Source organism: Phyllostomus discolor, chromosome 2, assembly GCF_004126475.2.
Source record: "Phyllostomus discolor isolate MPI-MPIP mPhyDis1 chromosome 2, mPhyDis1.pri.v3, whole genome shotgun sequence".
NCBI classification, from domain to species: Eukaryota; Metazoa; Chordata; class Mammalia; order Chiroptera; family Phyllostomidae; genus Phyllostomus; species Phyllostomus discolor.
The window spans coordinates 56,568,578-56,595,041 of NC_040904.2; the positions used below are offsets into that span (position 1 = coordinate 56,568,578).

Genomic DNA, 26,464 nt, shown 5'->3' on the forward strand with positions numbered 1-26,464 from the left:
GAGGGTAGTGATAGTTTATTTTTAAGGCTTCTTTGTCTGGAAGCACAGAAACAATGGGTAGGTCTTGTTTAAGGCAAAGATAACCCTTTTACTAAAGAAGTTATGTGCCCGGGGTGTGACTGCACTTCTTGACCTGCCCAGTTAGAAATTTATGATCAGATCACCCAGTGAGGTTGCTTTCCATAGAACTCCTTTTTCCCTTCACACTCTACTGTGTCCCTTTGGATTCTTCCATTTTTTAATAATTATGACTTAATGCCTAAATCAAAATAAACATTACTAGTATCCACACAGAAAAATTGCCCCAAATAAATCACAAAAGTAGAAAATCCCTTTTTCTCTTTATACCACCCACGGTTTCCTTAAAGTGGGTGTAAAATTGTTCATTCACTCAGTCAACAAGGAATCAATGAGCAGGTACCATGTTCCAGACACTGTTTTGTCTTCGAGATTCTAAGATAAATTAGACACTTCTCTCACTTTGGGTACTTCCATGCATGTTTAAATTATTGTTCTAAAGGGTAAACTAAATCCTGTTTTTCTTTACACTACAATGTATCTAAATAAAATTTTGTTAAAGAAAAATAAATGTTCTAAGTATTGGATACTACATTATTTTGGACATATTTTAACATCCCAGGTAAAAAATTTTAAATTATCCTTTCAAGATAATTTTTTGTCATTTCTTGTTTTATAATAATAAGTTATCTTGATTTTGGCATATATTTAAATAATAGAAGTATAAAATGTTATGTGCTTCCCTGTCTCTTTTGTTTTGTCCATGTTTATTCTCAGTATCAGTCCTTTTGGAAGGTACAGTGCAAACCAAGAAAATAATTTTGATATTTCAGTTATGAAAAAAAGACCAAATATGCCTTTATTTTTAAAAATAAAACTATGAAATGCAGGTTCTTAGGGTTTTAATGTGGTCTTTAGTCTTGACTAACAGGGCATGCCACCTAACTTTCATATGCCCTAAATATTTTCTCTGCCACAAAATTGATTTCCCTTTTAAAAGTATTCTCTGAAGATAAGTGAATAATAGCAATGTTGCAGATGGAGATGGGCTCAGGCTCTTGATGGTCACGAGCAAAAAATTGGACTGACCATACAGACGTTGTAAAAGCAAAGCAAGAGGGAAATTTATTAAGGAAAGTATACACTCCCCAAGAAGTGGGAGCAGGCCATCTCTGGCCAGGGAAAGTCTCCCTTAGATTATTTTTTAAGATTCTATTTATTTACTTTTTTAGAGAGAGGGAAAGGGAGATAGAAAGAGAAGGAGAGAAACAGCAATATGTGGTTACCTCTCATGCACCCCTCTCCCCAATGGACACCTGGTCCACAACCCAGGCATGTGTCCTGACTGGGAATTGAACCAGCAACCCTTTGGTTTGCAGGCTGGCACTCAATCCACTGAGCCACACCAACCAGGGGTAGCATCCTTCTACTGAAGGGTTATAGATTACAGGGTTTTTACTTAAGCTTCTACACATGCAATTTCCCACAATCCTTCTTGATTGTCCACTTGGGGAGGAAACCACAATGCTAATTATTATAAGGTGTCACAAAGTGATTTTCGGAAATCAAGATGCTGACTGATGACAACTGCCGAGTCTCGGTTTACTATTCTATCTCTTGCCTCAGCAATATAGCATTATGGTTATCTCAAATCTTTGATTCAGACTAATCTGGGTTCCAATCCTAATTCTACCACTTAATACCTGTGAGACCTTGGCCTGGTTTTATTATTGGAAGCTTGGTTCTTTTCACCAGCCCAGTAGAAAATTACAGATCAGACAGATGAAAGTGGATGAGTAAGGGTTTTATTAATATATGCTCAAAGGAGGCAATGGCTTGCCAAGCATGGCAAAAAAAGGCTTAGCACAGGAGAAGCAACAGGAGAGCCTAGGCTGGGCTGCCTTAGCTCACTGGGAAGTCAGAGAAAAGGGGCCTTAGGGATGGGTTCAGGGGATAAGCCTGGGACAAGCTGTTAGTTGCTCATTTCCATAGAGTTTAGGAGATGCATGCCTACAAAGAAGTTGGGTGAGGGATAAGAGAGGAAAGGGAATGAATGGCAGGGCTGTTCCTGGCTGTTCCCCAGAGGGAGAACATGGGAGAGCTGGGTCCTTTGTCTTGAAGCTTTCCTCTCTTTCTTGCAAGCAGGAATCTTAGGGGAGGTCTGGGGTAGGGGAGAGTTTCAGTGGAATATTCATCTGTTTTCCAGGTTTGCCCTTTCAGGGTCATGGTCTCCTCTGATAGGTTGGTGGTAGGGCAGGAGGTCATTAGTTGCTGCAGTTAGTTCTGGTTTCACCTACCTGGTTTTGCTGCTTTGCGGCCTGGAACTGAAACACAACTGGGACCTAGATGTTATCTCTAGCGAGGTGACTTTTGTATCTGGCTATAAATTGCTCAGCTATTGTGTTCAGCTCTCTCAGGTTCCCTATTCCACTTGCCAAGGAATTTTCCTAGCTTCTCACTATCCTGTCTCAGTTTCTTAATCTCTTGAACTGGCTAAGATTCTAAGAAATTTACTATTGCACATCCAGAAATAGGGAGGTCTCAGATTTAGTATGTTAGATGTCTGGCTCTATTTCTTTCTGATGTCCTTGGCTTTCCCTACTCTGCATAGTTCTTGAATTGATAGCACAACTTGAATTGACAAGTGTGCTCTAGTCCTGTTATATTAACAGGAAGATAACCAGAAAGAAATAGAAAAAGAAAAAGAAACTGCCTTTTTTTTATGTCTTTGCTTAGAAGCTGTTTGAAAAACATGTCAAAAAGTTTCCTGTCATGTCATTGGCCAGAATTGGTCATGTGGTCATTCCTAAACCAATAAGGGTGGGAAAAAGGATTATCACCCATATTTAGTTGGTCAGACTCTTTCCCTGGAGCCAGGCACAGAGTCAGGTTTCTCTGACTCACATGGCAGGGAGTCTGTTTTAGAAATGTTAACAAAATTACGGTTCCATTAGGAAGAATGAGTACATGGTTGACAGCCAACAGAGGTCATTTACTTTGGTTTCCTTGCCTTTCTTGTATGCTTCCTGCTTTAACTGAAATTAATAATTACATTTTTAAAAATTTAATGTCAATGTGGTATTTTGTATCATATTTATGTGATATGGGTCCCTGAGTCCATGCTCTTCTGTTTCATGCTCTGCAGGAACTGAATCTTCATGCTGCTGGGGAGGAGGAAAGGGGGAAATCAAGAGAGGAATAGTTTTCTGACCATGCCAGGTTGGACAGGGCATGTGAGGCTTCCTGTACAGACCTTAACTAAATCCTTTCATTGTGGCCCTACCACTTACTTCATTCCAAAGTATTTGATAGCTCCAAATTATGAGCCTTTCTCGTTTTATTTCTCATGGGAATCGCTGTCTGCAGGCACTCAGGGTTCAGCTTCCTCTTACGTGCTCTATCTTTCCATAATTTCGTGATATTATCCACTCCCATCTTACTTATTTTACCTTTTAGGTTTACCTGTTTGGATTTTATCCCATCACTTACATTTTAGCAGGATTTCTGGAGAAAGACAAAATGCTTGTGTTTAATCTGCTATGTGTAACTATGTGTCTGTTCCTTAATTATACAAACTTCTATTTCCCCATCAATAAAATAAGAATGTTAATAATACCTGTCTTATGGTATGATTGATGTATTAAGGGAATAAAACATTAAAATTGCTAGTATATTGCCTAACATGTAGTAAACATCAACTTAATATTAATTATTACTATTATTATTAAGGTTATACAACAAATATAAATAGAACATTTATACCCACAAATAATGTATATGAAAATATATTTGATTCTCTCTGTTTTACATTAAAAATTCCATAAGAATAAAAATATTGCCTACCTTATTTATTATTGATTACTATATATTTTTAATTAAATAGAAGTGAATTTTTAATAATTGCATTATGAGATCTGACTAATTAAGTAAAGGAACATCTTTGCTACTAAAATTATGTGTTTCATAGTTACAGACATGTTGGCCTACTAGGCTCTAATCATAACGGAAGTTCAGAGACCCCATTGGCATCATTAAACATTGATGACCCCCCTGTCCACACCCCACCAGCCAAGAATTATCTCTTGGTTTTAAATAACTGTATTTTTGTAATTATTTGCTAAAAGGAAACTGTTGGTTTTAATAAAATAATTTAGAGTAGGAGATGAATATTAGGTCTTGAAAATAGATTTACAAGTATGTCTAATATTTCTAATTCTGAAGTTAATTTATCCAAAATTGAGGGACTTCCATAGGTTTGTCTGATAGAAATCGTCATCACTAAAGGATGCAGAAAGTCCAAGTGATCAACATATCATTAAAGGCATGTTCTTTAAGAAGTATAGCATAAAGATGAATTCAGCCACTAAAAATGAACTTAGTAGTGCCCAGACATTCCATTTAAAAAGGGACACAGTTAATCACTTTATCACTGAAGGGTTCCTTTGATCTCTGCAGATGTAAAGGCTCCCTTCCTCTCTCCCTGCCTGGAATTTCATCTGCAACCCTTTATCACACTTGCTGACTTAGCTTTCTTCTTCTTCTTCTTATATTTTTTTCCAAATTGTAAGAGAAAGTTTATTTAGAAAGTTGCAGAGATAGTAGAAGTAAGCCAACTGGGCTGCGTAGACTCAGAAAACAAGTTACAGAAGCAAAAGAAGGGTCCTTGGAGCTTAGGGGACAGAAAGGCATAGGTTCGGACCAGAGGGGAAGAAGAGGGAGAGGGGAGAGGCACAGGCAAGTGCTTGAGAGGGAGAGGGCTCAGAGTGTTCTTATACTTCTTCACACAGTATAGTAACTATTTTTCTTTGAGGCAAGGGCTGTGCCTGACCCATGTTTGTATCTCCCAAAGCCCTGCATGAGGCCTTAAAAACTGCAGACATGCAACAAATGTCCGATAAATGAATGCATTTACTTTTCCCCTTTCATCTTGCATATAAAGACCAAATTCACTGGTTCCCTTTTTCTAACCAGGGTTTCAATAATTGACAGACACTTATTTTACTTACTAGGCTGGGATTAATACAACAGGATATTGATTCATCCTGTAATTTAAACCATCCTCCTTCCACTCTTTATCTGAAAGCTATTATAATTTTACTTTCTTGCTGCCAATTGCTCTTCTTTTTTGTATCATTATATTTGAATTTCCCCTTCTTTGTGTTCAGATGCTACAATGCTGATGTTAAGCCTGTCATCATGTGGTATCATTTTGGGAAGACTGATTTTTGGATATTTTACCTTTTCAGTCCAGTGTGCAGTGTTCAGTTGAGGTATAACTTATTTATTGCCAAATTCTCAACTTTTACCATACATGCAAAATCATGTTAGCATTCTTACATTGTGACTTGTGAGTCTTATAAAAAAAACTGGCATTAAAAATTATTTAAAAACAAGTATGTTGTATTATGAGGTACAAAATAATAACATATAATAAGGACCAAAATGTTTTCTATGGGAGCACCTCCGCCACTTGGGAGTAGAAGTCAATAGGCAACATGCAAGAAGCAACAATGTACAGTCAAGTTTATGAAACCGTACCTGGTTGACAAAATCTTTTCTGCATTTTATACAATATGTGCCAGTACTTTGTAAAATCAGCCAATCCTGGCTGGGCATCATTAATAACATGATGTCATGATGAATTTTTTATGACATTAGGTATCATATTAACTGTATACTACAAAATATTTGTCATTTCTCCAAAGTTTTGAATTATGAATGTTTTAAGGCCAATAGGTTATTTGTATTTTGAGGGACTAAGCAAAGTTTAATGTTGGGCCGTGGAAGTTTATTTAAACATACACTTACTCTCCTATTGTATAGATAAGCAGGTTTTGGTGAGTCTTGAGTTGTCATTGCACGTGTGATGATATAATTCATTGCAATCATGGGGCTAGAAGTTGCAAAAAATGAGTACAGTCTGTGGGATTAAATTTGAAAGAATAAAAAGTATTCAAAGGGACAAAGTTTAAATTAACCATGTTTCTTGTATTCTTAAAATAGTTTTTCCCCAGGTACATGTCTCTAAAGCCTGTGGTCTATAGAAATGTAATCAGCATGTGCTCTTCTGTGTCTGGCTTCTTTCTCTCAACAGAATATTTTCGAGATTCATCCATGTGGCTGCTTTTATCATGGCTCCTTCCGCTGAGTAATAGTCTATTAGCCACAGAAATCAGAACAGTGCTTGTTGCTGGGAAAGGAAGGGACTGACTGGAAAGTGACAGGAGAGAATTTTCTGCAGCAATGGAAATGTTCTGTATCTTCCCTGGTGTGCTCTTTCCATAGGTTTATATACAAGAAAGGACAACCCCCAAAATGGTACTTATTTATAAAAAATTGTGTATTTATTCTTACATGTTTAAATTTCAATCAAAGCACTTTGCATTTGATACAATATACCTATTGAGTCCTTTTTCCACTGCTCAAAACAATTTTTGAACTCTTTGATTTTGATGTCTTTTAGTGCTTCTGCCATTTTTTTTTTTAGCTCTTCCACATTGGCAAAATGTTTACCTTTAAGGTCATTTTTTCATCCAGGAAAACAAACAATAAAAGTCACTCAGGGGAGATCAGATAAATAGCAAATAGGAGGCTCATGGGTCATGTCATTTTTGGTCAAAAACTGCTCAACACAGAGCGGTATGGGCAGGTGTGCTTGTAAATCACCCACCATGATATGGAACACCACACTGAAAGAGTCTTCAAAAGAAATTTACGGAAGCTGAACACAGCCTTTCATAACAACGCCAGCTGGTATACTGACACAGGTGGGTTCCTAGGACACTCACCTTGTGGGGGATGCCTGTACTACAAGGAGCTTGACTTTCAGAAGATAATTCCACTGGGGCAGAGTGAGGGGACAGCATCCCCTCCTCATATTTGATAACATGTATGATTTGTGCATTTGACTGTATCTATGTAATTATACCTCAATAAAATTTAAACTTGATCTAAAGGAACACAGTTATCTGGAGAGAAATTTTTAAGAAGTTTTTATAGATAGCATATACTTGTTTTATCTGACAATAGAAACATATTTCTATTGGTCCCAACTAAACCATGTTTCCCCTTAAAGAAACAGTTTGATAAAGATGTTTTAAAGATGTAGCTTAAAGGGTCCAAATGAAAACATCCACTGTTAAAACCATTTTGATGCTTTATTAAATAGCAAATACATTAATTAATTTGTAAACCTTTGGGCATTGTGTACATCCCGAGTCCTGGGAGAAGAGTGTGTTGAACTAAACAGACACAGTCCCAGTCCTCCTGGAACAGAAGGAACTACAAGCATGCTGGCTGTCACGAAGGGGAGCACAAAGTGACTGGAGGCAGTTGAATGGAGGGCTCGCCTAACAGAGAAGGTTCTGATGAGAAATTGTTTAAACAAATTCCTGAAGGGTAAGTGGGGTTTCACTCGATGAAGGAGGTGGGAATGAGGTATTCTGGGGCTGTGACGGTCACAAGCAGGAGGGCAACACAAATTGCTGACCAGTAGTGAGCAAGGGTTGTGTGAGAGCAGATGGGGCTAGAGAGGAAGAGTGGAGTTTGAGGGGGGAGGTTGTCTTGGCACAGGGGACTACAGGGAGCATTAAAGGCTGAAGGGGAAATTTGACTTTTGGTCTTTGGTCACCATCAAGGCAAGCCAAGTTGATACTGGACCTTCTTTAAAACAAAAAATATGTATATATATATATATATTAATTTTTATTCTAGAGAGAGAGGAAAATAGACAGAGAAAGAGAGATGTGTGAAACAAACATTGATCAGTTGCCTCCCATAGGGGCCACCACCCGGGACCAAACCAGCAACCTAGGAATGTGCTTTGACAGGAAATTGAACCTGTGACCTTATGGTTTCCAGAACAGCACTCCAACCAATTGAGCCACAATGGCCAGGGCAATATTACACCTTCTTGTCAATTGTTGCTGAGACTTTCACATGTCCATCTATGTGGCTTTTTGTTGCACCATTTGAAAAATGTTTTAGTCTCATGACAGTGTGAAGAGGTTGTCATTGAACATGAGACATAGGTTTCACATTTCCCTGAATCTTCACAAGAATCTGCTAACAGTTTGGCATCATGGATGGTATTACTGTGCGGTTCAGTAATAAAACATTTAGACTCTTTGAAGGATGTAGCTAATTGTAAAAGAAGGATGATCCCATACTGATGTGCAAGGTCACCTTTTGTCATCAAGATCTTCTGCTTCTCTAGTGAATTCTCACCAGAAATTTCCTTCTCCCACTTGCCAGTGCTCTGACACAAGGCAGGTCTGAAGTTACATCAAGGTTTTCCACCTGCCTTGCAGCCTGAACTCCCTCCCAACGACCTTCCCCAACGGAAACATTTGTAGTCATTCTGAAGTATGAATTGAGTTCAGACAGCATTTTTAATACTTTTATAGAATCACTTGAGAGATAGATAATTTGTCTTGGGTCGTGACAGAAACAAGAGCCCACCTCCTATTTTTAAAGTTATATCAATGCAATTCCTTTTTAGGGAAACTTTGAAGGCTAGTTCTAGGAAGAGGTGTTTTTTTTTTTAATCAAGTATGAATTTTCAACCTTACAAATGGTATAACTCTTGCCCTATCTTTTAAAGCCACAAACTAAATTTTAGATAGTTACATTGATTTTAACCTGTAGTGGACATGCAAGAAGAACATGGACAGTGACTTTTCTAAAACAGAAAAAAAAACCCTTTGATTTGTTGTTCAGTTTAATACAATGTCTAACTTTAAGATATTATAAGACCCATTTTTTCATTATTTATTTTTTACATGAGCTAAGGATAATATGAATGAACTATATTCAATAACAACAAAAATTTTAAGCTCTTCTAGGGAAAGTTTCAGGAGTTCAAAAATTCATCTTTGATTGTTTGCCAGTATAAGGCTGCATGCTTCTAAAAACCCTTCCCGCCTATTTCTTTAATGGTTAGTAGAGATCTTTACTTCTTTGCTTAAGATCCAACCCAAAATCCTTTTTTTAAGACTTTATTTATTTGTATATTTAGAGAGAGGATATGGGAGGGAGAAAGGGAGAGAAACATCAATGTGTGGTTGCCTCTCAAGCGACCCTACTGGGGACCTGGCCCGCAGCCCAGGCATGTGCCCTGACGGGGAATCAAACCAGTGACTCTTTCATTCGCAGGCCTGTGCTCAATCCACTGAGCCACACCAGCTAGGGCCTCAACTCAAAATTTTAATCTCAAAGAATTTTTTGTTTTCTACTTAATAAGAAAATGGAGGCCACGAGTATAAAGGTTTGAGCAAACTTCCCTTGTTACTCCCAGGGCTCCAGCTGTAGATGCACCTGCACTCAGTGCACTCACTGCACTCACTGCTCTCACTGCTCTCACAGATCCTCCCAGTCAGACTTCTCCACCTGTGCTCTGGGTCAAGTCACTTCAACTTACTCATGTACTGAACCCAGTGGTCATCTCTCCTGTACCTTCAATGCCTCTCTCACTGTGCACTTTCTTAAAAGTACTTGTGTACACTACACATTCTATCATAATAAAATATAGTAAAATGAAAACACCCACTTCTTTGGACCTACAAATCCACCCACCCAATTTCTGGGCCAGAGATTCTTAAACTTTGGAACACTTTTCATCCTTAAAAATTATTAAAGATCCTGTGGTATACTGAATGTTTGCCCCCCTCCCAAATTCATTTGTCCATATGCCAGAGCCCCAATCCCCAATGTGATGGTATTTGGAGATGGAGCCTCTGATAGGTAATTAGGGTTAGATGAGTTCAGGAGGGTGGAACCTTCATGATGAGTGAGTGCTTTGTAAAGAAGTCCTCTCTGATCTTCTGTCAAATGAAGATACAACAAAAGGACAGCCCTCTGCAAAATAGGGAGAGGCCCTCACCAAACACGGAATCTGTCGGCACCTTGATTTTGGACTTCCCAGCCTTGAAAACTGAGAGAAATAGATATTTACTGTTTAAGCTACGTAGTCTAAGATATTTTGTTATAGCAGCATGAGCTGCCTAAAACAAACCCCCCAAAATTTTGTTTATGTGGGTAATATTCATTGACATTTGTCATATTTAAAATTTATGTGGACTTTTTATTAATATTTATTTACTACTTTGACTTATGCTAAAATGACACAATACATGCAATATACTGGCAAAGAGTAAATAATGCAGAATGATCATTCTTTTTACATTTCCTTTAGTTCCTTTTGTTCCCTGTGATTTTAATTCCTATTCATGCTCTTTACTTTTATTTTGCCTCCTCTTCTGATTTCTGACCTCTAGGGTATACGGGGCCTTGGGTCAAGCTTGAAGAAAATTTTCAGAGAGCACCATCTTCAGCTAAATCCAAAATGGTGGACCAGAAGACAGGCTAGTGCATGCTTTTTAAAAAGTAAGAGGATTTCTAGAATTTGGAAAACAAAGAAAATGACTCCTTAAATCCCAAGGAGCCAAAAGTTTCACAGGTGAAGGATAAAATTTATTAAGGATATGTTCTTGCTAAGGGTAAGACATGGTTCATTAAAAAGATGTCCTTCCTCCTTGGGGATCTCTGTAACAGGAAGCAGAGTTTTTCCCAAGTTGCTGGGACATTAGGGAAAGCATTTTGTCATACTGAGGAGAATGATTGCATTTGGCTCCCTGGCCATAGAAAAATAGCTGACTTCAGCCCTTTGTCAAAAGTCTGACTCAAGTTGTGTTTAAGTTTCCAGTTTTGTGGTTACTGCTGTGTAACAAATTACCCCCAAATCTGGCAGTGCAGTTTACAAAAACCATTTCATTAAGCTCACAGATCATGCCATCAGGACTTCAGACAGAGCACAATATGATCCACTTTTCCACATCAGGGGCCTCAGCCGGGAAGATTGGAAGTCTGGGGAAACCCTACAGAGTTGACATTGTCTGGAGGCTGATTTACTCATTGTTGGGTTAAGCACCTGCACGTGGCCTTTCCATGAGGCTGAGGCTACCTCACAACATGACAGCCTCAAGGTCGCTGGTGGCTTAGGGCTCCACGTGCGAGTATTCCAGAAAACAAGCTAGAAACGGCATTGCCTTTCATGGCCCAGATCCATAAGTCACAGTATCACTGCCACCATACTGAATTAGGTGAAACAGCTTGTCAAAGCACTGCCTATATTTAAGGGGAGAAGATAAAGACTCCACTACTTAAAAAGAGTAGTGTCAAAGAATTTTTAGGTCATGTTTTAAAATCACCTGAGTTCCAGACAAGGAAGCTATTCTCTGGAGCTTAATGTAAAGAAGAGTCTAACCCTGTGAACCCAGGAATGCAGAATAAACAGGAAGGGCAACCAAGGCTTTCGAACACCATGAGTTGTAAGGAGATTTGGACGGTTAGGGACTTGGCTGGATTGGGCTTGAGCAGGCTCAAGGGTTCTTTAGTTTCAGACCTGGGCATGAAGAGGATGAATGAGAAAGCTTGGCAAGAAAATTGGGAAAATAAAGTAAAAGTAAACAAAATAAAATCACTCATAATTCAACCACCCAGAAATAGCCAGTTTACATTTTGATGTTTCTTTCAGTGTTGCGTCTGCATGTGTGTGAGTGAGAATGTTTACATGTGAGTATGTGTGCCTATGTGTGTGAGAGCACACATGTGATACAACATTTTAATCACAACATATAATCAGTTTTATGTCCTGTCTTTCAATCCAAGAATTGGTTTGCTTCTTGTAGGCACTTGCTCTGAGCAGATTTATATTTTGGCTTTATTTACTTCTGTTATTTCAGCTAAGTTAGTCTTGATGGAGTTTCCTTGTGCTTAAGTCTCTGTGTCCATGCCACTACCCTGCTGCTGAATTTGGTTGTTGTTGTTGTTTAAGTATTTAGCAATTTGAAGAAGCTGTTCCAACCTAGAAGTGAACAAAGTCACTAATAACTTTTCCAGAAACGTAAGGGCTAAGGTTCAACACAAAGAAGTTTCTGCCCGATAAACCAGTCCCTGCTGTCATCTATTAATGTGCCATTCTTGGTACAACAGCAAAGACAAGAAAAGTGGCTACTAACAAATATCATTCCTCCCTTCCAGGGGACCATTGGCATGGCCCCAGGTTGACCATTTGACCACCTAAGGTCTCCTTGGAACAAATGTCCAAAACAATTTAGTAAACTCCTATCTCCTCAATGGGTAGCTTCATCTACCAAGAACCAGTTTTTCTGAGAGAGAGGAGTCCAACGAATATCTCTCAGGCTGCTGTGCCTACTTCTGAGACATCAGTCAGATTCCTAACCTCACCACCAGATAAGGCCAAGGCAGAAACACTTTCTGCAGAAAAAATTGCGAGGAGAAATTATTTCCAGATTTGTATCCCAGGAAAAAAGTAGAGCGAGAAGTAAATATATCTTGCCAAAAGACTTAGGAGAATCTAAGAATAGGGAGTCAAGCTGAATATATATAATCTGTTGCATTTTTATTTATTTAAAAAGCTGTTTATTTATTGATTTTAGAGAGAGGAAGATAGAGAGAAAGAAACATGGATTTGTTGTTCCATTTATTTATGAATTCATTGATTGCTTCTTGCATGGGGTATCAAACCTACAACCTGGTTGTATTAAGATAATGCTTTAACCAACTGACCTACCTCGCCAGGGTTAGTATATTTTTATTTTTTGAAATATTTTATTTATTTTTTGAAAGAGAGGGAAAGGGAGGGAGAAAGAGAAGGAGAGAAACATCAATGTGCAAAAGATACATCCATCGGTTGCCTCACAAACACCCTTAACCGGGGACCTGGCCCACAACCCTGGCTTGTGCCCTGACTGGTAATTGAACCCATGACCTTTTGGTTTGCAAGCCAGTGCTCAATCCACTGAGCCATACTGGCCAGAGCTAATGTTTTGTTTTTAAACAGAAAAAAAAATTATGGCAAATGGATATGAAATGGATATTCTCAAATTTAAAAGTGTCTTTTTAAAGTAGCCATCATAGTTAGGAACACAATTATTCTAAGGATTTAAATTCCACTTTCTTAAAAAAACTAATTTTATAAAGAAAGAGAAAGGGTGTATGTGAGAGAGAGAGAAGAACACTGATTTGTTGTGATGCATATTTATGCATTCATTGGTTGATTTTGGAAGGTGCTCTGAATGGCGATCAAATCTGCAATCTTGGTGCATGGGATATACTCTAACCAACAAAGCCACACAGCCAATTCTCACATTCTACTTCTGAAATTATCTTGATAGAGGCCGTCCTATTATTTCACCTGCACTCAACTTACTCATCGTGTATTGACTTTCTGCCTGTTTTAGTCACTCTTGTAGCCAGCAAGGATGTATTGGTAAACGACACACAAAATCCCTGCTTCCTCAGAAATAAGTATAAATAAACGAACAAGCACACAAATAATATTTCTGCTGGTGCTAAGTGCTGACAAGAAGAGAGTAGTTTTGGGGACTAGAAATATTTTAGGTAGAGGAAGTCAGGGCATGCCCTTCTGAGGAGGTGAACTGTGAGGAAAAGGAGTAGCTACCTTAAGATCCAGGAAGGGTGATCTGGGACCCTGAGAAGAAACAAGGTTTGCGCTGTGACATATGGGTGAATGGAAAGCTGCTAGAGCATTTTCAGAAGGGAGCAACCTAACTGGGTAAATCATTGAGAGTGGGTTAGAGATAAGTGGGTGAATGTGGTGAGCACTTCAACTAAGTCATAGAGTTTATGGTACAAATAGCATTTTATAATTTGGGGAGTCACTTTTAAATGTGGTTTCCCAAACTGCTTTAGCGGTTTAGAACCTTAGGAGGTTCCCCACACGGGCCTCACCCAAACTAAGTCTTTACCAAGAATGAATATCTCGTTAACAATGGTTGCATGTATGAAGGCAGTTAGTAAGTTTGTAAAGAATCTAGTATGTCTAAGAGTTGAACATATAAATTATATAAACAATTACATTGTTTTTGTTTTCTTTTTGGGAGGGTTAAATATGCTGTTCAATTATTTAAAAATTCATCACGGAAATAGTAATAGTACACTTGAGTTTAGAGCTTGACTGAATGATCACATATTCAAACTTAGAGGATCTCGATGTGATGCAGTCTCCTTGAACTCTAAAAACAGAAATGGGTTCTGATTCATACGGGAACTTACACTAGCTAATCTGCCTAGACATATGGAAACATGGCAACTATACACATTTTTTCCATTTCATTTACTTTACCACTCAGACTTCAGGGATCTTCCTGTAAATTTGTGACTCATCCTCCAGTGGATGACTTAATCTAACCAAGGGATGGGAACATGATTATTCAACAAATCCACGATCCCCAATTAGGGTGCCAGGAACCTCTAAGTGGGCTCCTGTGGCTTGGCACTCTTCATCTTTTCTTTTTTTCCTTGAAATCAGTGCTTACAGACAGTCTGGTAACTGGTATTTCTTTTACCCACCGAGGGCATTTCTGAGTCCGTTTGCTTTACTAGCTTCTTTGTATAGAGCAAAACAAGCCCTGTTCCGACTACTCTTCTCTTTTTTCTTTTACAGTAAAAATGTTAATGTTTGGAATAAGCTAGTCTTATCCACACAAATTATCTCATTGGAATTCTCACAATAACACTGTTATCAAAACAAGTCTGGCATTTTGTTTTTAATTTTACAGAGGCAGGAGTGGAGGAGCTTCATTTCTAGCCTAAAGTCACTTAATTAATAAGGGTGGCCGCTGGAATCCAAGCAGTGTCTGGGCCCCACAAAACGTGCTTACACTCTCTCTGATAGATCTCATCTCTGCAGGAAACACCCGATACTTACTAGAGACATGCCTCCCACCCCAAAATGAATATCAGACACTGTTACAGTTTAAGCTTTCATTGTTCTCTTATCATATATGTGTTATCTGTAGTAATGATCTGTGTGGTTAATGGAGAATTCTAGACAAAGAGTTTACATGCTGGCAGAGATAATAGTCCTTTCTCTTCAATAGGCCATTTACTGAAAGAGACTCTGTGGTTTATATTTGAAACTGACACTGAAAGCAGGAGTTAGAAGATAAATTTACTCAATTCCTTGTGTAACACGGACAGGATACACCCTGGGGCTTGCATTTCCATATGAAAAAAAAAGGGGACAATTCCTGAACAAAGGGTTCTCACAGTCCTGTGAGCACATATGCACACGTATGCACTTACACATGCATTCACTCACACTGGCCAACCCATCTGTGCATTTCCTTGCTTTAGATATTTCCTGCATGATGCAGAAAAAGAAGATTCACAAAATCTGAAAGTAGGTTGGTTAGTTGGTTGCAAGGAAGAGGACTGAGGTGGTGGGAGTGATAGGAGCAAAGTTTGGCAGTTATTTGCTTATTTGTTGAGTTGTGTGGAGAAACTCAGCCAAGAAACTGAGCCAGTTGATATAAAACCCAGAACTATTACAGATAAATAAAGAGACTTTTAGGTCATTTTACAGGCATTAGCATGATGATCTCTCTTCGCTTCCTCCTCAAGTATTCGGTCCTTAAAAGCTTCTTTTCATATAGGGATGTACATTACTCTTCAGTGATTTTTGGAATATTGTTTGTGTTTGGTTTGTAGGGTTGCCAGAATTCACACATAAAAGGACAGAAAGACTAGTTAAATGTATTTCCATGTAAGCAGTGAGTAATTTGTGTGTATGCAAGTCTTGAATATTGCATGGGACAATCTTCTACTATAATTGATACCTGCAATTCAAATTTAACCAGGTATACTTTATTTTATTCAGCAACCCTATTCATTTGACTAAGACATGGATAAAAGCAAGAGTGATTACTTTATCGACTTTAATGCAAATTGGAGGAAAGTTTCTGGAGCTTTTGGGCAGTAACCTCTGTTCTCACACTTGGATGCATGTTAGAGCCACCCAAGGAACTCCGAAATCTGGTGCTGCTTGCTCTTCCAGCGTCCAGTCAGGGTATGGGATTTGGGGAAGCATTCCAGGTGATGCTAATGGGTAGCAGTGAGAGGCCAGGGGATGGGTGTGCAATGATTTCTATCCTGCACAACACACATAGAAGACCTAAGGGACTTTTTTAAAGTGCCCATAACCAGATCCCAGCCCACAGCAATTAACTCAGTATCTGGGGGTGAGCCCCCTGCTTTGCAATTAAGGAAAACCTCTCAGTAAATTGTAATATCCCTTCAAGTTTAGGACACCCTAAATTATAGCAAAAAATGTGACACCCTAAGGGAGGATCAGTTATAGGAAACTTTAAAAAATTATCTTTAATTTTTAATTATGAAAATTAATATTTATTATAATAAATTCAAGTAATAAACATCTAAAATAAAGACAGACTTCTCTAATTCTACTTTTCAGAGGTATTCACCACTCCCTGTTGAAACCGGGTCTGCTTTTCCTACGGCAAGTGTACAAGGAGGAGGACTCAATGAGAGGCAGCTGGTATGTGTCAGTTATTTTTTAAAGAAGTTGCCACACTTCACTTTACTGAACCAGAACTTTAACATGTCACCACATCAAGGAAATAGTTGTGTTTATTTCAGACTTCACTGTGAGTCAGTGAAATCAGGAGCTATACTAATATGAGGGAAGAGCATGAGAAGAGGCTTAAATGGACAAAACCACCTCTTCCACAATCATTCTCCGCCCCTGACATACCCAGGTAATGATAGTGGCATTGGAAAACACTTCTGGCCATTCTGTGTCCCCTCATGTATTTACTGCAGGCAGCAGGGATAACTTACCCAGCTAGTGAGTCTGAAAGAAGAAATTGGGCCTAAATAGTTCAGACCCTTCTTTTTGTCTCTTTTTGGAAAGGCAGCCAGCCTGTCCTGTCCATAGGGAGCAGACATTCCTAGGTCTTCCATGAGGTCAGTTTTACAGGGACCAGCCTCCACCAGAGATTCCTTCAGTTCCAGCTTGAGACTGGGAGGCGACCTCTAATTCTACATTATTCTGTAAACCCGCTGTTGTCAAACAACACTGCATATCCTTAAAACAGCCTGAGCAGGATAAAAATCATTTATGTTTCCCTTCTGTGTCTATCTTGCAATTGGTTTCATTCACAAACTACTCTATGAAAACACCAGCAACATAAACATAGTTTCCCTTTGAAATTTACAGAACTATCAGTGAGGAAATTAGCATCAACTCTCCCTGCTTCCCATGCTCAGGCACATCCTGTGGTCATATCTTCAAAAAGTGGCATGAACACATCACAAACAGAAATATACAAGGAAATAGACAATGGAGATTGATACACAAAGATAGGAAACACAAAGTAAAATAGAAATGCCCTAACTAGTAGAAAAAATATTAATAGCAAAGCAACTCACGGGGATAAAATAGACACTGAACATGGCCAGGAATAATCCTTATAGCTGATTCTCATCCTGTGTAACAGATCCCTGAATTAAGTAATCGCACATTCCCAGCCATGTCATCTGTTTCTGTTATCTGTTGGGTCAACTGGCAGACTAAGCCATATCTATGCAAGATCTGTGTTCACTTGTCCATTAGCTGTATTTATTTTTCTTTCCCTATTTAGGGCAATGATGAGAACATGTCTTTGTTCAACTGATTCCTTTTTGAACAAAAAATTACATTTCTTCAAAGCAGAAAAATCTATCAAATAATGAATAGCATTTTACAAAAAAGGAAAAAATGTACATATAATAATAAAGAAATTGAACTCAGATGTGAGTGATAACTACGGAAGATATCACTGTATCACTGGATGAATAAATAAAATAAATCTCTGTTACCCATGACACACACAAATATATGTATATTTAATCCTTGCCAAGAATATGCTTGAGAGGAAGGGAGAGAGAGGAAAGAGACATCACAAAATGAGAGAAACATCCATCAGTTGCTTCCTGTACATGCCAGACTGGGGATTGAACCCCCCAAATGAGATGTGTGCCCTGACCGGGGTTGGAACCTGCAACCTTTTGGTGCATTGAATGACACTCCAACCAACTGAACCATCCAAACAGGGACATGATGCAAATATATTTTTTTAAGATTTTATTTATTTATTTTTAGAGAGGGAAGGGAGGGAGAAAGAGAGAGAGAGAAACATCAATGTGCAGTTGCTAGGGGCCATGGCCTGCAACCCAGACATGTGCCTGACTGGGAATTGAACCTGCCACACTTTGGTTCACAGCCCGCACTCAACCAACTGAGCTACGCCGGCCAGGGCGCAAATATTTTAAATATTCCTGTTGTTGCTTTTGTCACATAGTAATTTAGTTGCTTTTTCATAATTAGAAGACCTCTGTGAAATTAGTCTGGTTTATTGAGGTAGATTCTATAGGCACATGCTTAAAAATGATATAAAACATTTTGAGAAATTTGAAGCTGGGTTTTTACTTTTTTATAGATTAAAATTTTCACATTATGAAAAATGTTGCATTAAAATTTTTAAATCACTGCTAAATTTTTGGTGTGGTTGAAGGAAATTGGAATAAGAAAGGGAAATCTGTACTTTTACTTCTGGTTCTACCACTGATTCCCAGTGTAACTTTGAATATATAATCTGAGTCTCTCTTAATTTCTTCACTCATATATTAGAATGTAGAACAGATAATTCTTAATGCCCCTTACAAATCTAAAATCCTTTGATTGTATTCATTCCCCCTGGCTGGCTGGCTTGGTTGGTTGCAGCATTGTGGGTTTGATTCCTGGTCAGGGCACATATGTAGAATGTGGGTTCAGTCCCCAGCGGGGGCATGTTCAGAAGGATACTGAATGATGTCTCTCACATAGGTGTTTCTCTCTGTCTCTCTGTCTCTGAAATCAGTGATCATGTCCTTGGGCGAGGATTAAAAAATTAATTAAAAAAAAAACCCTTTGTAGTAAGTACTGATATATTCTTGGCTGAAAAAAAAATGAGCATAGGTTACTAAAACAATCTGTGAGCTGCTGCTGCCCCCTAAAGCAGACTGACTGGGGGTGGTGCTACAAAACTAGATAAACATTTTGTCATTCTACCTGCTACCTTCTGCTATCCTCTATGGGCCTATTCTCACAAAACCAGGAGTTTTAAAAATTGTCTAATTTCTAGCAGTCTGCTTTTACCTGTTATAATGAAAAGTAAAACTCAAACAAATTATATTTAATGATTGTTAGCTAAGACAATATGAGCAAACATGTTTTTTAAACTATTGGAAGAATTGTTTCTGTAATTCCCTAAAATAAATTTATCTGAGCCTGGGAACACCACGGGGACACCTGTAGAAGCGAAAGCAAGCCCCTCAGAGGGAGCACACGTCCAGACGGGACCTCCTCAGAGCCTGGGGGGCTTCCCAGCTGTGATCCTAAACTTGAAGACACATGGGTAACATGCCACTATTTTATGCTATTTCTGTTTTCCTATATTTCTCTGCTAACACACCAAGAAATCACATATCACATAGAAGCACAGAGCATAGTGATTTAAGGTGTAGTATATGGAGCCAGCTTCAAATAATGGCTTTGTGGGAAAGAGTTGGATACCTAAGTCTTTATTTTCTCATCTGTAAAATGGCAGAAATGACAGTAGTCTATCTCATTGGGCTATGAGAACTGAGTAAGTTAATATATGGAAATTCCTTAGAACTGGAATGGTGTCTACCTTTTCGGAAGCACTGAAGAGTTAGCTGGTATCAGCATCATCACTGCTGTCATCAGTAGTCGGTCACACTGTATCACCTATGTCATGATTTGGTTGGGTTTTCCCCATGCATGCTCAGATGTGTATCTGAGCCTGGAATTAAATCTTGAGGTAACCTAGCAACTACACATTTCACATGACTGGCTTCTTTGTTGAGAAACAGCGAAACTAATAATTGCAGGGAAATTTAATGGGCAACCATTAAGCTAATTACTGAATTTTAGAATTTGCTATTTACTTTTTTTAAAGATTTTATTTATTTATTTTTAGAGAGAGAAGGGAGATAGGAAGAGAGAGAGAGAGAGAGAGACAGAGAGACAGAGAGACATCAATGTGTGGTTGCTGGGGGTTATGGCCTGCAACCCAGGCATGTACCCTGGCTGGGAGTCGAACCTGCAATGCCTGGTTCACAGCCCACACTCAATCCACTGAGCTATGCCAGCTAGGGCTGCTATTTACTTTTTGTTTAGATACTGTGTGGAGAGCCACCACCATCACCCCAACCTCAGTGGCTACCCCACATCTACCACACACCTCACCAGGGGACACTCACCACCAGCCCATGCAGAACAACTAACTGGGACAATGGGGTTAGGAGAGCAGGCTGCCTGTTGAGATTCCTAGCTGGAATCATGAGACTGGGTGGCTCTGCAAGCTCTGGTATTACCTAAATTCCACCTATTCTACTCCCCCTCTTCCAAGAGCTTTCAGATTTCTCACCTTTTATTGAATCCTTCAGTTTTCCTTCATCACAATTACAGCAGGAGGAAAAACTTCGAGACACCCCATCTCCTTCTTACTATTACCTCTTCATGAAGTTTGTTTCTTCCTTTGAAAAATGATATTGATGGTTATTTCATCAGTTGGGGGTGTTAAGTAATGCACATTTCCAACAAATCAGTTTTTATTTTATGAAATAATTCTTTAGCTTTGTGCTGCAATTACATACTTACTTGCTTTATCCTTGCTGAAGGGTAGAAGACTACCTGTTTATTTGTTTTCTAGAACACCTAGCACAACGTCATACACATATTGGAACTTTTTTCATTCATTCAACAAATATTTGATGAGCATCATTGATGTAACACTCTCCTGGGCTCCATGTTTACTATAATAAATAACCAATCCCAAATTTGCTTGATAAAATTTGCTAAATTGATCTTCCTATTGTATTTACCATGCATTCAGCTTTCAGACAAGACTGTGAAATGAATTTTATGCACCTTCAGCAGTATCAGGAAGTTTACCTGGGCATATGATACAATCAGGCAGCCTAAACTGTGTGATTAAAAGGACAGAGAGAAATGTGTTATATAGCACATGAGATGGTGCCAGTGCCACGGCCGCTTACTCAGTGTGGCAACGTCCCATTGGATGCACGGGCCCTCTGTGGCCCTCAAAGATATGGGTTTTGTTTGCTTAAAAGTCTGTCTTGCCCTGGCTAGTGTGGCTCAGTTGGCTGGGTATTGTCCCACAGACCGAAGGGTCATGGGTTCAATTCTTGGTCAGGGCTTATGCCTGGGTTGCGGATTTGGTCTCCCGTTGGGGTGCATACAAAAGGTGACCAATTGAAGTTTCTCTCCCTTTCTTTCTTCCTCCTTTTCCCTCTCTAAAAGCAATGAAAAAAAATGTCCTCAGGTGAAGATAAAACCAAAAAAAAAAAAATTAAGCCTGTCTCATTCGTTAGCTTGTGAACCTCTGAGAATACAATTATGTATTCTTCACCTTTGCACGTTCCTGTCTTCAGAAAATAGTTCAGTGCCTGAAGTTAATGGATGCTCAATAAAGTAAATATGGGTAGAGTGAAATAGTGGAAACATTTTTGACTGACTACTATAATATTTCAAAACATGTCCATAGGCTGTATTGTTATTCATTAGGCAGATACTGAGTGAATGAATGCCTGCCATGTGCTCTTATTAACCATGCTAATTGTTTTCATGTAGCATACATACTATGTTGCCCCACTTTGACTATACCTAGAATGTAGCATTCTGTTTTTCTCTTTTCTGCGGCTTACAATTTAAGAGGCCTAGGGATAAACAAGAAAAGTATTCTGTGTAGGTCAACCAAATTATGGGAAAACATCCATTTTAAACGTTAGCTATCACTAGCCAAAAAGTTGAATTTGATATTAGTTTAATAAATCCAGACTTGATGGGTCTTCCGAGCTTGATCTTTTAATATAAATTAAATGAAACATTGAACCCAGTGGTGGTGGGAGGAAAGCACTAAAAAGTAGCCAGTTGCCCCAAAACTGGTAGGATGCAATAATTTATCACCTGGTTAGTTAAAAATTCAGCTGACAAATTAGTCTGCTAACCAGCTTTTGGTATAATTTCTGGAAAATTTGGTCATTAAGAAAAAATTGTTTTAAAATGCATCCTTATCACCCTCAATAAATTTAATAAAAAAATAAATAAGTAAAATTCACCCTTCATTGACATTAAAAATTCTATCACCTATCCTCCTTGATACAGACATTGAAATCATAGTTAAAATTTAAATATGTTCTAAATAAATGGGTTAGAAATAAGCATTTATAAATAACTCTTAAATATCAGAGAGCTAGTTGCTATTATGTAACACTACAGAAATGAATTTATTGTATTAAACTTACATAAGAAAGCGAGTACCTTGAAGGAACCTGATAATTAACAGGAAATTAGTTTGAAAATCGCTTTGAAAAAAATATTCAAAGGCTGTCTAAGTGCATTTGGACAGCTATAACAAAAATACCATAGACTGGGAGGCTTATAAGCAACAAACTTATTTCAAAGAGTTCCAGAAGTTCAAGGAAAAGGTGCTGGCAGATTTGGTGTCTGGTGAGAGCCCCCACTTCCTGGGGTTCATAGATGGCTCTCTTCCCACTGTGTCCTCACGTGGCAGAAGGGGTGAGGGAGCTTCCCAGGTTCTTTGATAAGGGCACTAATCCCATGCACAAGGACTCCAGTTTTGTGATTTAATCACTGCCTAAAGTCCTCACCATGATGTACCATCACACTGGGGGTTAGATTTCAATACAGGCATTTTAGGAGGACCCAAATATGCAGTATGTAGCATCCCACCCCTGCACAGGACAAAACTCATGTCCTTCTCACATGCACGATACACTCACTCCATTTGAACTCCAGTTGTTTTTAGCAACTACTCAAAAGTTCAAGTCCAAATCTCATATATACCATTTAAATCAGATATGGGTTAGACTCAAGGTAAGACTCATCCCACAGCAAATTTCTCTCCAGCTGTGAACCTGTGTAACCAAGAAAATTAGATGTTGCCAAAATAAAATGGTGGGACAGGCAAAGAATTAACATTCTCATTCCAAAAAAGAAAAATAGGAAAAAAGAAAGCAGTGACAGGTCCCAGAAGTTCAAGACCAAACAGGACAAAAAAACCACAAACATTAAAACCAAAGGCTGGAGAATGATCTTTGCCTTTTAGGCCCACTGGGGTGGCCATATCACCCATAGGCCTGGGCAGAACGGCCCCACATACTCCAAGCCTGGGCCCCATATCTCTCCAGGGCTGGGGTTCTGAGCCTGAGGTTCCCCCCATATAGCCCTGTCCCTTTCTTAAATAAAGAATTTATTTATTTATTCATCTGTTTGTTTGTTTTTGTTTGTTTGTTTATAGAGGAGGAGAGACAAAAAGAGAGGGAGAGAAACAGCAATCAGTTGCCTCTCGCATAGTCCCCAACAGGGACCAGACCTGCAATCCAGGCATGTGTTCTGACTGGGAATTGAACCAATGACCTTTTGCTTTGCAGGTTGATGCTTAACCAACTGAACCATTCCAATCAGAGCAGCCCTTCCTTTGAAATCTAGGTAGAAGCAACTCTGACCCCTTGGCCTGTGCACTCTGCATTCCAGTGGGGAATTAGCTGGTGCCCTCTGAAGGGGTAGGCACAGAAGCTGTATGACAGCAGGACCCAGCACAGCCGCATCTGTGGGGGAAGATGAGAATGGCACCAGACTGCAGAGAGGAGAACACCCATCTGAAGTAGTGCCAGGCAGCTTGTAGGGGTTCCATAGGTGCTGGCAGCCCCTCCTTTGAACTGCTCTGCCCACCAGGCCCTTGCACTAGAGCCTGTAATGTGAGTGGCAGCTCTGGTGATTACTAAATAGTCTTTGGGGTCCTTCTTCTATTGCCTTGGAGAACAGCGCCTGGCTTCCCTGAGAATGCTGATCCACATTAACCTTCCTGGCCACACCCTTAGTGTTGTCATGATTTCCCATATGAGTAGCCTGAGAATTTTCCTCCTTCAGCACCTTGCTTAGGAACTTGCTTGAGCTAAAAATCTAGTTTCATTGCTTGCAAGTTCTATCTTCCACAAAATAGTTGAACACGAGTACAATTCAGCCAAGGTCTTTGCTACTTTATAGGAAGGATTGCCTCTCCTCCAGTTTCCCATAATCTTGAAACCATAAAAGTCAGTACTTGTGCTGTCTGTCACTACCAGAACCAATAAGCAGAGATGAGAATTGCATTTTTATGGGCACTTTATTCAGATGGCAGGCTACTGGAGCAAATTGTGTACCCTAAAAACAATTTTAATATCTCAAACTGACTTTGTAAGGAGAAGAAAAGGATAGGTAAGGGGTTTGGAATTCAGGGGAAAAGGTTAATCAAATAAAAGCTGCAGTCCGGCAATTTTCCTACCATTCCTTCAGCTGCTGACCAGATTCTTTATGTGCATCCTGGTCCACAGACAGTCCCTCCCTGGAGCACAGTGGCTCAGACACCATGTTGATTGTTTGCAGTCCTCCTGGGGCACAAAGGTTGAATTGCTTGCAGGTCTCCTGGAGTCAGGATTGGTCCATTCATACATTCTAGTTTCTGGAACAACAGCTTTCTATGGGCATTCATGAATGAACTTATTAACTGTAACTTAAAGCTAAAAGATTTTAACTCTTGAGTTTCCCATCAATCTGTTTTTCATTTCCATGTGAGACCTCATCAGAATGGCTTTTATTACACACATTTCTACAAACACTCTGTTCAGGATTACTTGGAAATGTCTACGAAGATTGAGGCTTTAGCTACAGCTCTGTTCTTTCTGAGCTCTCACCAGAACCATCTTTAAAATTCTGTTCATGGCAATTGAGGCATTTTCTAGAATGCACTTCAAACCTCTTCCAGTCTCCACCTGTCACGCAATTCCAAAATCACTTCCATATTTTTAAGTATTTGTTACGGCAGCACCTCCCTTCTTAGTACCAATTTCTGTCTTAATCCATTTGGGCTGCTGTAACAAAAATATCATAGGTTAGTGGATTAAACAACAAACTTTTATTTCTCATAGTTCTGAAGTCTGGTAAATCCGAGCTCAAGGTGCTGGCAGACTACAAGGGCACTAATCCCATTCATGAGAGCTTCACCTACATGACCTTGCACTGCCCCAAAGGGCCTACCTTCAAATACCATTGTATTTGGATAATTCATACATTTTGGAGGGAATACAAACATTTAGTCCAAAGCAAAGACTCAATAACAAGTCAAAAAATAAAACACTATTTTTATAAGCCATATTATATTTATTTAAAAGCCAGAAACAATATGATGAAATATAAATACACAAATTTTGAAAACATCTTATGTTCTAATTAATCTCACCTATGTATACAATGAAATACCATTTAAGAAATATAGAAATTATAATATGAACTGTTGTATAAAAATATAAGACATGGTATTATTATGAAAGAAAGAGAAGTTATAAATGTAAGAGAATGTTAATACCACAAAAACTTTGAAGAAAAATTTAAAATGTCATATGCTAAAAATAATTTTTTCCTGGGTATTATGCAGCAGGTCTTGGAATGGGATGTATGCAAGTAAAAAAGAAAAGTTTACATAGATAAAATTTCTGAATACTACTTGTCTGATTTTCTATAGAAAATGTCAGATATTATTATGAGAAATAATACATATGTTTGAAAATATATATTATTGAGAAATATTGAAATAATATACATATCTCAAAATACAATTGCATTTTCAAATATAAGGTAATTAGAATTTTAGAAAGCAGCAGCTTTTACATATTTTTTAAAAAGCCAGTAGTTATGAATAAAAATGAATATTACAATACACTGAGTAAACAGCTTTTGTCATGAAAAGGTGAATACAATTAATAGGTAAGGAATCTTTCTTTCACTTCAATAAGAACTGTGGGTGAAGGTCCTTATCTCAGAATAACAAAGCTAAGAACATTCAGACTGCTCTGTTTAATATGGAGCAGGAGAAGAACATATTCCATTCTATGTAGTGGCTGTGTTAAAACACACAGACACACACAGAGTCAATGACCAGATAGGAAGGTAAAGTGCAAGATAAGCAAGTGGATTTATCAGAGTATAGTCACTAACACACCATGCTGTTAATTGGTTAATACAGACTAGTACAATGTATAGTTTAACTATTGACCTTATATAATCTGTACTCATACTATATAATCTGTAGAATGTTTACTGTTTTATCTTTGTACAGACAGATATATCTACTATTCAAAAAGCAGCAAAATAATAGTAAGCAGTGTCAGAATTTGTAGTTCTTGCTTTTATTTTTAAAAATTTTTATTGTATTTTTTTACATTGCCTTTTAGTCCATTTATTACCTGCCCCCCTCCCTCCCTCGCAATCACCGTGCTGTTGTTGTCCATGTTCATGCATTCTTTTCCTTTTGGTTTAATTCATCTACCCACTAACTCCCTCCCCACAACTAGTTTTCATCCTGTTCTTGATCTATGAGTCTGTCCCCATTTTCCTTATTAGTTAAGTTTGTTCATTAGATTCCACATATGGCAATTGCCTTTCTCTGACTGGCTTATTTCACATAGAATAATGTTG

The 26,464-nt window shown here is 38.6% G+C and overlaps 1 long non-coding RNA gene across 1 annotated transcript; it reads left to right on the forward strand.

The window, feature by feature from the left end:
* Positions 1-1,867: 1,867 nt before the first annotated feature.
* Positions 1,868-18,892, forward strand: LOC118498702. The gene is made up of 3 exons (XR_004901171.1): positions 1,868-1,989; positions 14,624-14,629; positions 18,881-18,892. It is a non-coding gene; the product is annotated as an uncharacterized LOC118498702 (long non-coding RNA).
* Positions 18,893-26,464: the final 7,572 nt, after the last annotated feature.